The sequence below is a fragment of the Eurosta solidaginis genome, chromosome 1, assembly GCF_040869045.1.
Source record: "Eurosta solidaginis isolate ZX-2024a chromosome 1, ASM4086904v1, whole genome shotgun sequence".
Lineage (NCBI taxonomy): Eukaryota > Metazoa > Arthropoda > Insecta > Diptera > Tephritidae > Eurosta > Eurosta solidaginis.
Window position 1 is genome coordinate 232,607,944 of NC_090319.1, and position 13,372 is coordinate 232,621,315.

General features: G+C 35.7%; 1 protein-coding gene across 4 annotated transcripts in view; it reads left to right on the forward strand.

The window, feature by feature from the left end:
* Pxd (Peroxidase) overlaps positions 1–13,372 on the forward strand; it is a 1,822,298-nt gene that overhangs the window by 1,755,545 nt on the left and 53,381 nt on the right. The gene's annotated exons all lie outside the window — the stretch shown is intronic.

The following is a 13,372-nucleotide window of genomic DNA, read 5'->3' on the forward strand; positions in this document are numbered from 1 at the left end:
GGAGGGCCCACCGTAACGATAGGGAAAATAAGGAGCAACTATTAGAAAAATACTATTTTCCTCAGATGAGTAAACTTATAAAAAAATACACAAAATCATGCAAAACTTGTGGTTGCAACAAGTACGATCGCCACCCTCAAAAGCCCGAATTACAGGCAACGCCAATACCTTCATACCCAACAGAAATATTGTACATTGACATAATCGAAGTGTCTGGCGAAAAATTTATTACATGCGTTGACAAGTTTTCTAAATTTGTAAAATTCTTTAAAATCAAAAATAAATCTGAGTTAAATATTAGAGACAAATTAATTAAACTCTTACATTATTTTACTGTGCCAAAAACCTTAGTAATGGACAACGAGGGTAGCTTCATAAGTTCAATAACACTCAATTACTTGGAAAGTTAAGGTATTGAAATTTATTTAGTACCACCCCAAAAGAGTGAAGTTAACGGCACAATCGAGCGTGTGCACTCTACAGTCATAGAAATTGTCAGATGTCTACAATCTGAATATCCTGACAGCTCACTAAAAGAAATTGTCAACATTGCCGTTGATATGTATAATAACACCATACACTCAGTTACGAAGAAAAAACCCGCCGATATATTTTTTGGAAGAACCCAAAGAATTAATTATCAAGATCTCACGAATTTTAGGGACATAGTGAATGTAGACCTTCGTAATGAAATAGCTAGGAAACAAAAAAATATGCTAAAAACGCATAACAGGAAAAGGTCGAAGCCAAAAAGCTACGAACCTGGTGAAGTTGTCCTAAAGAAGGATAAACAAATCAAGGGTAAAACAAAACCCATATTTAGGAATGAAACCGTTGGTAAGGATAATAACGTAACAATAACTACAACTAATAATTGGAAAATATATAAGTCACACCTGAAAAACTAACGAGAGACATACAAATACGATAGCCCAGTACTGTTAATTAAACAAGGACTAGGAAAAACTACCAAAGGAACATACAAAATTTTATACACTATAGACTTGGATGAGTACAACAGAGTAGTTAACAATATAAGACCAATAGTACAACACGAAGTTAGTAAGACAAGCATTTTATTTCCGCAACTAGAACATGAACTTACAGAGATAGACAATATACTGGACCAGTTACGAACCAAAAACGCTACCAAACACAAACGTTCAATTAACTGGATAGGGTCTGCTTGGAAGTGGTTAGCAAGAACTCCCGACGCTACTGACTGGGACCAAAGCATCTCACAAACACACACTATGACAGAAAACAACAACCAAAAAAAAAAAACAAATTTAAGGCGCGATAACCTCCGAAGAGATCTAAGGCCGAGCTTCTCTTCCAATTTGCGTCGTGCTCCTCTTGATTTTCCCTACAAATTGGCCGGACGGGACCTACATGTTTTATGCCGACTCCGAACGGCATCTGCAAGGCAGAAGAGTTTTCACTGAGAGCCTTTAATGGCAGAAATACACCCGGAGCGCTTGCCAGACACTGCCGAGGGGCGACGCCGCTTAGAAAAATTTTCTTCTAATTGAAAAACCTTATTTCTAAAATTTTGATGTTGCTTTGCCCGGGGTTTGAACCCAGGGCATACGGTGTGGTAGGCGGAGCACGCTACCATCACACCACGGTGGCCGCCAACAACAACAAACAGCACGAAATAAACGAATAAGAACCGGTAATACAATTTTAAATGGACATAACAGAATCGCGAACGAAACAAACGAAGACAATAAGCAGCTTTTTCAACAAACACTATTTAATAAGTTAGGAATAATAAAAGGTGAAATTTCGAAAATCTTAATGGCAGCCCAGTTAGCAAAACAAGGAATTGTTCACTCACAACTCTTAAATAAAGGAGATATCGAAAATATTTTACCACAAACTGGCACACTACCTTTTAAAAATGAACAATGTGCGATTTCCAATATGAATATAAGCCATAGTTGAACTAATCACAGAAGGAACACTTTTTGTCTCAAATTTTATTGGAAAGCTCGGTTACGATAACAAGTCACTCAAATTGAATGGCACATTTATCATAAACTTCCTTAATGAAACCATAACATTAAACAATGTTAGTTATACAAGTTGGCAAACTAGCTCATATCAAATATTACCTCCAATACTTCAAAACAACCTAACTGAAAATGAAATCAAACTCGACCTCAACTATTTGCATCAACTCCATTTAACCAATGTAAAGAAATTAGAACACATATCCTCAAAGAGTGTAATATCTATTAGCTCAAGCTTCGGAGCCATTATCCTAGCAATAATATTGTCGATTGCTTTGTATATCGCATTACGACCCAGAAATAGGAAGTCTTTTTTCATTCCACCAATAGTAGACTTCCGACTTAAACAATAATATTTCATCAGTGGGACGCTGATACTTAAGAAGGGGGGAGTTAGCACAGTTAGAAACAATCGTCACATATTGCCTACACAGCAGTTACCGCAACCCAAACTCAGTAAACAATATTTTAATAAAACAACAACAATACCTGCTTCACATTCCCTTGCACTAAATTTAAATTTAAGCGGAAGCCGTGCAGACGTAATGTGGACCTGTTGGTTGCCCGATTAAGTTACTTTTACTTGCGTACGCAAAATTGTAAGAATATAATAAAAGCAATAAAACAATTCGATTTTGTATAGAGAAACAACAACAACATTGTTAATTAATTATTGCGCTGTAAGCGAAGAATATAATAAAAGCAATAAAACAATTCGATTCAAAATCCATTTGATTATCAAGCAACTTTTGCAAAGAGAAACAACTACAGCATTGTTAATAAATTATTGCACTGTAAGCGAATTCACTTGTACGATATAAGTAAATTTATAAGTGTGTAGCAACTTAGCCAAGTAAGTAGCATAAGAAAAATTGTATAAAAAAGAAATTGCGAATAATAAAGTCAGGTTCAGTTGATTCAGTTGGTTCAGTGGATAAATGTAACGATTGTGTATAATCTTAATTTTGACGGCGCACGGCAGTAACTTGTATGTATTCTGTTTTTAAATACTTTTTGTATTTGTTATTTGGTACTGTGTACATTCATACTTATATAATTTTAATAAAACAATGTAAATAAATGCTATGTTTAAAGACACAGAGTGAAAGCATGATCTGAAAAAGCCTCTTCAACTTTTTTTCTTAAGAGGTTGAAAGGAAGTGGAAATTGACGGCTGCTGGTAAGACTGGAAACAAAAATTTTATTACACAATATATTATTATATTATTTCATCGCGCACTATAACGAGTACGAGTGAATTCAATTTAAAATTATTTGTTGCCCAATGAGTGTGAAACATTCAATGCCTAATGCATGTAACAACATGTTTACTTACCATTTTCTATTTTTCACAATTGCTTTATTAAAAAGCAAATTCAAGCACTACTCTGGAAGGATAAAATATTATAACTCCCACAATTTAATAAAAACACTTTGCCACTTTGATATGTTCGCAATAGTTCATACACTGTCAATTCACAGCTGATCGATTTATATACCAGCATGCATGTAGTACGATATACCACGCATATGACTATCGATTGTACAGGTTTGGCGTGGGTTTACAACATGTTGTGTAATATACACTACTTACAAAATAAGATTTAAGCCCAAATGTCTTCCCAGCCAGCAAAATCATCGTAATCTAACTATTTGAAAATAGATAATAGGCATGAAAAATTTCCGAACATAGAATGATTTCAATAAGTGTATATTTTAATTTCTGAACCAAATTCGGATTTCTCGACCTTTTAGGGGAGGATTGTCCCATATTTGTCCCCCGAGTTGGAGTACCTATACAAACAACTAGGGAACATTAAATCCACAATGGAAACCGAAAACGACGGAGGAATCAACTATCTAGACCTCATAATAATTATTGTGACGAATATTAGTATCACTAAGCGATACTACCATCACTAAGCCGATACTAAGCAGTCTGTGGAATATTATAGAAATATTATGGTTATGGGGTCCTTTTTGTGCGGTATGCCCAAACGCAAGAGGTATGGCAAGCAAAACTGAAATGGATACACTCACCGTAAGTTTTCTTCCACCAGTAAAACAGGAAACATTGTGTAGAGTTTATTGAAAGGTGATAACATGTGTTTTGTAGTACACCTTCAGCTATTAGTTTTAACTTTTACAAAAAAGATGATCCGCCAAAAATGTGGTTGCGTATTCAATAGATTATGTAGAAGAAAACTTGTCAGTATGTATGTATAACAAGGAAGAACGGAAACGTCTTCGGCTGTGCCGAAGACTTCATACCTTTCATGAATGGGACTGAACAATAATCTTATCCCGTTCGTAATCTCCGAATAATCGGATGTATAAGATAAGAAATATATAGTGAACAGATCTACATACCTAAACGATTTTTAAGATAAATATAAAATAAAAAACAGATAGGTACTTTGTGTGAGGATGCAAAGTTTCAGGTTTTTTGTGGTCTGCGTGTAAAAACTATGACTACGAATCACGTATTTCAACAATATATGACGTAAACGTAACTATTTGATGAAATTTGTTGAATTTTGAAGCTTCTAGCCGAAAAAAAGGGGCAAAAATTACAATTTATATGGGGTATATAATATATATACCACCGATTTCTATGATTTTTTCAGACAACAATATATGCTATATACGTAAGCATTTGGTGAAATTTGAAGCTTCTAGCTGTTAAAATGGGGCAGAAATTGCGCAAAGTTTCTTATCTGAACAATCGGTTGCATGAGATATATACTATATATACCACCGATCTCAATGATTTTTTTCAGACAACAATATATGCTATACACGTAAGCATTTGGTGAAATTTGAACATATCTAAACGATTTTTAAGATAAATAAAAAATAGGTAGGTACTATGTGTGAGGATGCAAAGCTTCACGTTTTTTGAGATCTGCATGTAAAAACTATGACTACGAATCACGTATTTCAAAAACATATGACGTAAACGTAACTATTTGATGAAATTTGAGGAATTTTGAAGCTTCTAACCGATCTCAATGATTTTTTCAGACATCAATATATGCTATGCACGTAAGCATTTGGCGAAATTTGAAGCTTCTAGCTGTTAAAATGGGGCCGAAATCACAAAAAAATTATATATATATTATATATATATACTATATATACCATCATATATACATTATATATATCACCGATCTCTATGAGTGTTTGACACAAAAATATATACTATATACGTAAGCAATCGGTAGAATTTGAAGCTTATAGCTGTTAAAATGGAGTAGAAATTGCGAAAAGTTTCTTATCTGTACAATCGGTTGTATGAGATATATACTATATATACAACCGATCTCTATGGTTTTTTCAGACAACAATATATGCTATATACGTAAGCATTCGGTGAAATTTGAAGCTTCTATATATTAAAATGGGGCTAAAATTGCGAAAATATATATATATATACTATATATATATACTATATATACCACCATGTATACTATATATAACACCGATCTTTATGATTTTTTCAGACAACAATATATGCTCTATACGTAGGCATTCGTTGAAATTTGAAGCATCTAGCTGTTAAAATAGTGTAGTAATTACGAAAAGAGTCTTATCTGAACAATCGGTTGTGGGGGATATATACTATATATATGGCCGATCTCATCAATTTTTTCAGGCAAGAATATGTGCAATATACGAAATTATATGGTGAAGTTTGAAGCTTCACTCTGTTAAATTGAGTAAGATATGACAAAAATCCTCTTTTTCTGAAAAATCTGTTGTATGGAGGATATATGCTATAGTGGTCCGATCCGGCCGGTTCCAACAAATGTCTAATCGGACACCCAAATACACGCTCACCAAATTTTATCAAGATATCTCAAAAATTGAGGGACTAGTTTGCATACAAACAGACTGACGGACATAGCTAAATCAACTCAGCTCTTCATCGTGATTATTCCGGTATACTTAATGGTGGGTCTATCTATTTTCCTTTAAGGACTTACAATTTTGGGTTTCGTGACGAAATTAATATACCATTTCATTTTCATGAAAGGTATAAAAATAGGTAGGTACTTTGTGTGAGGATGCAAAGCTTCACGTTTTTTGTGGTCTGCATGTAAAAACTATGACTACGAATCACGTATTTCAAAAATATATGACGTAAACGTAACTATTTGATGAAATTTGATGAATTTTGAAGCTTCTAGCCGTAAAAAAAGGGCAAAAATGACAGTTTATATGGGGTATATAATATATATACCACCGATCTCTGTGATTTTTACAGACAAAAATATATGCTGAATACGTAAGCATTTGGTGAAATTTGAAGCTTCTAGCTGTTAAAACGGGGCAGAAATTGCGTAAAGTTTCTTATCTGAACAATCGGTTGTATGAGATATATACTATGTATACCACCGAACTCAATGATTTTTTCAGACATCCATATATGCTATACACGTAAACATTTAGTGAAATTTGAAGCTTCTAGCTGTTAAAATGGGGCCGAAATCGCTAAATATATATATATATATATACTATATATATATACTATATATACCATCATATATATATTATATATATCACCGATCTCTATGATTTTTTGACACAACAATATATACTATATACGTAAGAAATCGGTGAAATTTGACGCTTATAGCTGTTAAAATGGGGCAGAAATGGCGAAAAGTTTCTTATCTGAACAATCGGTTGTATGAGATATGTACTATATATACAACCGATCTCTATGATTTTTTCAGACAACAATATATGCTATATACGTAGGCATTCGGTGAAATTTGAAGCTTTTAGCTTTTAAAATAGGGCTAAAATTGGGAAAATATTTATATATACTATATATATATACTATATACACCACCATATATACTATATATATATATACTATATATACCATCATATATATATTATATATATCACCGATCTCTATGATTTTTTGACACAACAATATATACTATATACGTAAGAAATCGGTGAAATTTGACGCTTACAGCTGTTAAAATGGGGTAGAAATGGCAAAGTTTCTTATCTGAACAATCGGTTGTATGAGATATGTACTTTATATACAACCGATCTTTATGATTTTTTCAGACAACAATATATGTTATATACGTAATCATTCGTTGAAATTTGAAGCCTCTAGCTCTTGAAACATAAAGTCCTCTCTCGGCAAACGAAAATCATTTATACAAGTCACTTATCGTACCCGTCCTGTTATATAGTGCAGAAGCAAGGACCATGACAATATCAGATGAAGCGGTTCTTCGAAAGATTTATGGACCTCTACGCGTTGGCAATGGCGAGTACCGAAGGAGATTTAATGATGAGCTGTACGAGCTCCACGCACCCATCAACATATTCCATCGAATATAAACTCAGCGGCTATGCTGTCTAGGCCATGTTATACGAATGAAAGATAACGCTCCGGAAGGACCAGGTGGAAAACGATTTAAGCTTGGTAGGACGAGTTGACAGAGCAAAGACTGGCGCACCTTGTTTGACGGCCATAACCGTTTAAACGGTTAAGCGCCAATTAAGTAATTAAAGATAAACTCAGAGAATCATGGAGAACGAAAAAGAAATAATGAAAAGGAAAATAGTAATACCTGGACGACTATGACGTATACTGGAAAGGCAGCATATAGATTAACAAAATTTTTTAAAAACACAACTTTAACACAGTGTTCAAGGCATCGAACAAATTAGCGAAACCTCAGTACTGACACCCTCTCAGAGGATCTGTTTAGCAGCCACTGCGTATACAAGCATACCTTCAGATACCAACAAAGTTACACAGGACTAACAGGGCGGCAAGTAAGAACAAGCTTCAGAGAACACAATAGACACTACAACAAAAATCACAGAATCCAAAATTCATACCAGAGCCCATTTTTGCGAATCACTTGGTCAAAACGAGTGTTCCCCAGCAAACATCAATAAGTAGTCAATGTCTTTCACGTACAAGCAAAAGGCCGACGTCTGAACGTACGCGAAAACATGGAAATCTACAAACAGGAAACACTCGACGTTAGAATAATAAACGAACAGACAAACACAATTTCTGACACAATATTTGAACATTTAAAACTTTTTTACATACTAATCACACAGGTAAAACAGACAAGCACACAACAAAAAAAAAAACACGATGAACGCACCAAAGCAAAAAAGCACACAAAGAAGATCAAACTACTGAAATTACTGATTTCTACCTGCCTCAGTGGGCCACACAAATCGATCATTAAAAACCGCCCTCAGTTCCGAATTAACACACACATACACAAACATCTATTTTTACGATTTCTGGTCGTGTACTTACGAACTATAAATATAAGACAAAAGACAACAACAGGTCAGAATGAAAAACACCGATGAAGGCACAACGCTAAAACCGGTTTGTCTTGAAATTAAATTTAACCAAGGGTGACAGAAAATCGTTCTAATATACATCAATGGCAAGATTTTATTCGATCAATACAATTTTCGGAAATATCTAGACCCGTGCAACACGTAGTGAAACTTTTTGACACATACATTAAATCTCTACAGAATTCTGAATATCTTTTTACCTCCTCCATATTAGTTTCCTTTCATGTTTTTCCGCAAATTTCAGTACAAAATTGGATAATGTTGGAATCCGTTTTTGTGTAACTTCCATGAGATCTAGAATTTGGAAACTTGGATCACACATCCGAACCCGATGCAATGCAACATCATTAAAAAAAGTTTCGCTAGGTGGTCCAGGGACGTAAAAATTAAAATAATCATCTGAACTTGGAAATTTTACTTTCGAGCTCAAGAGAACTTTCCGATTACCCAGAGACCTGAAGCTTTGAATGAAATTTGACTAAGAACATACTTTAAAACCCCATGTAATCTAAGCGAAATAAATTTTTGCTAGGGGGTCCAGGGATCGTGAAGTCAAAAAAAGTCAAAAAGTCTTCCTAGCTTGGAAATTTTGTTTCGTTAGCTCAGATACTTGAAAGTTTGAACAAATCTTCCGCCCTTTTTAGGTTGTGACATTTCAGATAAAACATTAGAAAGTAAATTCACAACATATGGAATCTTCTGATCGCTATTTTCCCGTGGTGCTAGATTTTTGAGACTAAAAACATACTTTAGAAGCCCACGACAATGCAACACGAGGGGGAAAAATTTTCGATTGGTAGTCCAGGCATCGTGCATATTAAAAAAAGTCCTCCGAACTTGGAAATTTTTCTTTCTCCTTTTAAGGACTTCGATAACTTCTCGATAACCTAGAGGTCTGAAACTTTATACATATATTGGGGCCCAAATAATTTGAAATATTTAATATACACAAATCTTCTAGATGAGGCAGGGATCAAGATATGTGGATATTTTGATTTATTTGTTATTACGACTCTAAGAGTCTATCTTATATAATTAAAAAAAATGATTGCATTAATTAGTAATTAGTACAACAACTAAAATAGATTCATGTTATATACTAAACGAGGAAATATGTTATATTAGAATTGAATATATTATGGCGAATGTTGACATCACTAGGCTCTTAGTAAATAATCACAACACGGAAACATTAAAGCAAGTCAGACTAGTGTACATGAACACATCAATCGTCATTTGTACACATACATGGGAGGCGACGAGAAGTACATGCACACACACAACCAGCAGCTCGAAGTGAAGAGATATCTCACACGCACATGTAGTCATCAGCCGAAGTTATTACTCACACAAGAGATACAACAGTTCTAGAAGGCGAAACGTCTAGACCTTAGCAGAAATATGCGGACGAGGCAACACATAGTATAAAAGCAGCGCAAGCTGAGGAATGAGTAATCAGTTTAGATTTAAACACGCTATTGGTTGTGAAGTATAATTGCGAAGTACTACCCCCAAAGTAATCTAAATAAAGAACAGTCTGCAATACTGAATATTAGAGTGAGTTATTCAATATCTTAGCGATTCGAACGTTATCAGAAGGTGCATAATAATCGGAATTCCCCAGAATTCGATACAATTGGTATCAGAAGAGGAATTGTTGAATATATTCCGAAGATTTCGCGGACAACAAGGACATGGCCAAGTTGAGTGAATTAAAAATTCAGCAACTGAGAATGGAGTTGGAAGCCCGTGGATTAAATACGACTGGCAATAAATCCGAGCCAAAAACACGTCTAAGGGAAGCTATGGAATTGGAAGGAATTGACGTTGGTGAACACAATTTTCATCCTGCGGAAGAGTTAGCGACTAAAATGGAGGAGAAAATAGACACTCCAAATCCATTGGCAAGCAGAAACAGGAAGCAAGGTAACATCAAAGCTGGAAGCACAGGATACAAAAGTTGTACAGCTTGAGGACAAAAGTGCCGAGATAGAATCTTTGAGAGGTCGTATACAGGAGTTGCAAGTAACTCGCCCTGCAGTTTCAGCGAGTAATCCAAAGGTAAAGACACCACCCTTTGACGGTTCTGTTCCTTTCCAGGTCTTTAAGCTACAGTTTGAAAAGATCGCAGCAGTGAAAAACTGGAATGCTGAAGATAAAGTTGCAGCTCTATTCGTAGCATTGAAGGGGCCAGCAGCCGAAATCCTGCAGACGATTCCCGAAGGAGAGCGGAACAACTATTATTGGGTATACCTCTGGCCATTTGCTGAAATAATCAATAACCACCAGTACATATTTGTTTCTGCAGTTTCTAGTAGGAAATGGACCTGCGACATCCATAGCGATTCTTTCAAATGGCGTACCTGAGTTATATTGCTTCATCTGGCCATGACTTCGGGCTTTGGGCCCTTTCGCTCTGCTGCAAACCTCACAGTTCGCAATCCACTCAGTGACCGACTGACCGCAACCAACCCAATAGAATCTATCTCGAGGGTCTTCGTGATTCTAAGATGACCTCCGCTTGGACCGTTATGCAGCTCACTCGGCACGTCAGGTTTCCTCTTTCTGGGAACAACTATCAGTTTCTTCTTGCATTTACCATCCTCACTCTCCCATACTCGATGCAAGCAACCGGATATCAATTCTAAACTGTTCCACTGTGCCCAATATGACTTCCCAATGGGACTCTCTGCTAACATCTCCTCCCTGTTTGGTATTTCGTTTCGTTCGAGCCCTTGCATACCATGCGACACATCTGTATCTTCTAGCTGACACTTTCTTAGTTGTTCTTTGTCCCATTCATCCGTACACGTTATAGCTATTAGCCGGACATCAGTGCTTGCATTCCAAACTACATGGCCTTCGTGACCATATAGGTATTTGTGAAAATGTTTAATGCACTCTACCAATGCTAACAGCTCTCTCCGTGCAACGCAGTAGTTCCTCTCTGGTTTCCCAATTGAACGGCTGTAATATGCAACTACCTTCTCCTGTCCATCAACCAGTTGTGACAAAATGCCTCCTATAGCATATCCACTCGCATCTGTATCTAGAATAAATGTTGCCCCTGTAATCGGATATGCCAACATTGTGGCAGTGTACAAACGCTCCTTCAATGTTTGGAAAGGCAATTCTTGCTCCTTTTTCCATTTTTTCTTGTAAGCTCGTGGAGGCTATGGGCTACGCTGGAAAAGTTTGGTACAAATCGGAGGTAATATGTGCACAGCCCAAGGAAACATCTCAATTCATGCAGGTTCAGTGGTTGTTCGAGCGGGGAAAAATGAAGCCGGAATTCCTCGTGAATTCCGGAAACGGGGAACCTATGGGGAGCCGGTTCTTGAAACTCGCGATAATGAAAATGAAAACTTACCAGCTTTGCCCCGCTGTCCAACAGCAACGAGCAAAACGACACTGTTTTTATATATGAAGTGTATATGTATATGATAGCCTGTCGCGCAGGCTTTTATTCAAACACAATTGAGAAAAATAAGGTTAAAAATTTCTAATGACAAACACTCACCTGGTGGATCGCTGATAAAAGATTAAGGGCGAGTCTATAGCTGTTCGCCCCTTTTATAGGCTTCAAGGAACTGATGCCATTTAACGGATCCGTATGATGAAACAAAGTCCAAGAAAGGAAAAAAACGCAACAAGTACTTGCAGCGAGTCTTCTACCAGCGACCCCTTCAGGTGAGGTTTGTAGTTGATAATGCAGACTTTAACATGACGACCGCCTTGCAGCATCACTGCAATATAAATTCAATATTAATATATAAACTTCATTATAAATTCAATTACGTATAAACTTCATTATAAATTCATTTTTCCTTAACGCTAAAGGTTTTGCTTGCCAGCTCAGTATGGGGTTACTCCGAATATGACCCATCCAAAAACGGTGTTCTGAGCAGCCGGTCGCGTCGGGGTTGCAGGCCTAATTCCAGGACGGAGTATGGCTCCACACGCGTCTACTCCCAGAATCAGAGACACTGCACTTGAGCGGTAGAATGAGGGGTCTGCCAGCCGCAGGTTGTCGAAATCATCGGCGACCAGTGTTGACAGGTGATGAAAAAAAAAGAAGCTAGATTGGCAAAAAAAAAGGTTAGAAAAGGCTAAATTTAGAAAAAAAAGAAGCTAAAAAAGGCCAGAAATTTGTTTGGTTAATTCATTAAATTTTTTTTATATTTTAGTTTACACATTTGTAAATAAAAACTCATAAACATAACTTAAACATAACTTCTTGTTTCAAAACATATCAGGAATTACTTTAAATGATTGCATATGTGTATATACATTAAAAAAATATTACAAACTAATTATTTATATAAAATATTCCCCGTCTGAAGAATCAGAAGAGCTTAAGTCTGCTATAAAGTTTGGCTATTTACCATAGATATGAGATCATCGGTAATTTCAAAATCATTACAACATTTAGATAAACGTTTTAACGAGCATCTAATATTAAGCAGCGCATTAAGCATTTTAATTTTTAGTTTGTTCCTTAATTTAGTTTTCAGAATTTTCATGCCACTAAAAATGCTTTCAACCTCCGTGTTACTGAGTGGTAATACTAAAAAACTAAATATGAATTCGACAAGTTCTAAAAAAGAAGGTTCGTTTAATGCATTTTTATGTTCCCGACCAAAATTTCATGGTGGAGTGTACATTTTTCCATTGTATAGTTATAAGTTTTCGCCACTGCAGCTCTATTTATGCTATTTGACTTGAAGAATAACTATACTTCTCTTTTTCAAAGTAAGAAAATACATCTGGCTTTGAAACTTTCAACGAATTTTCAGCAGAAAAAGAATTAAACCCTTGTAGAGAACTCATAGTATTAAGTGTTCACAGGAACTATTGAAATTAATTTATTTTAGAAATTATTAAAAATACATTCGGAGTAAAAAAGGTTAGAAAAAAGTCACGAAGCTAAACCCAAAATTTCGAAGCTAAAGGCAAAAAAAAAGGCTAAATCTAGCCTCGAAAAGGCTAAC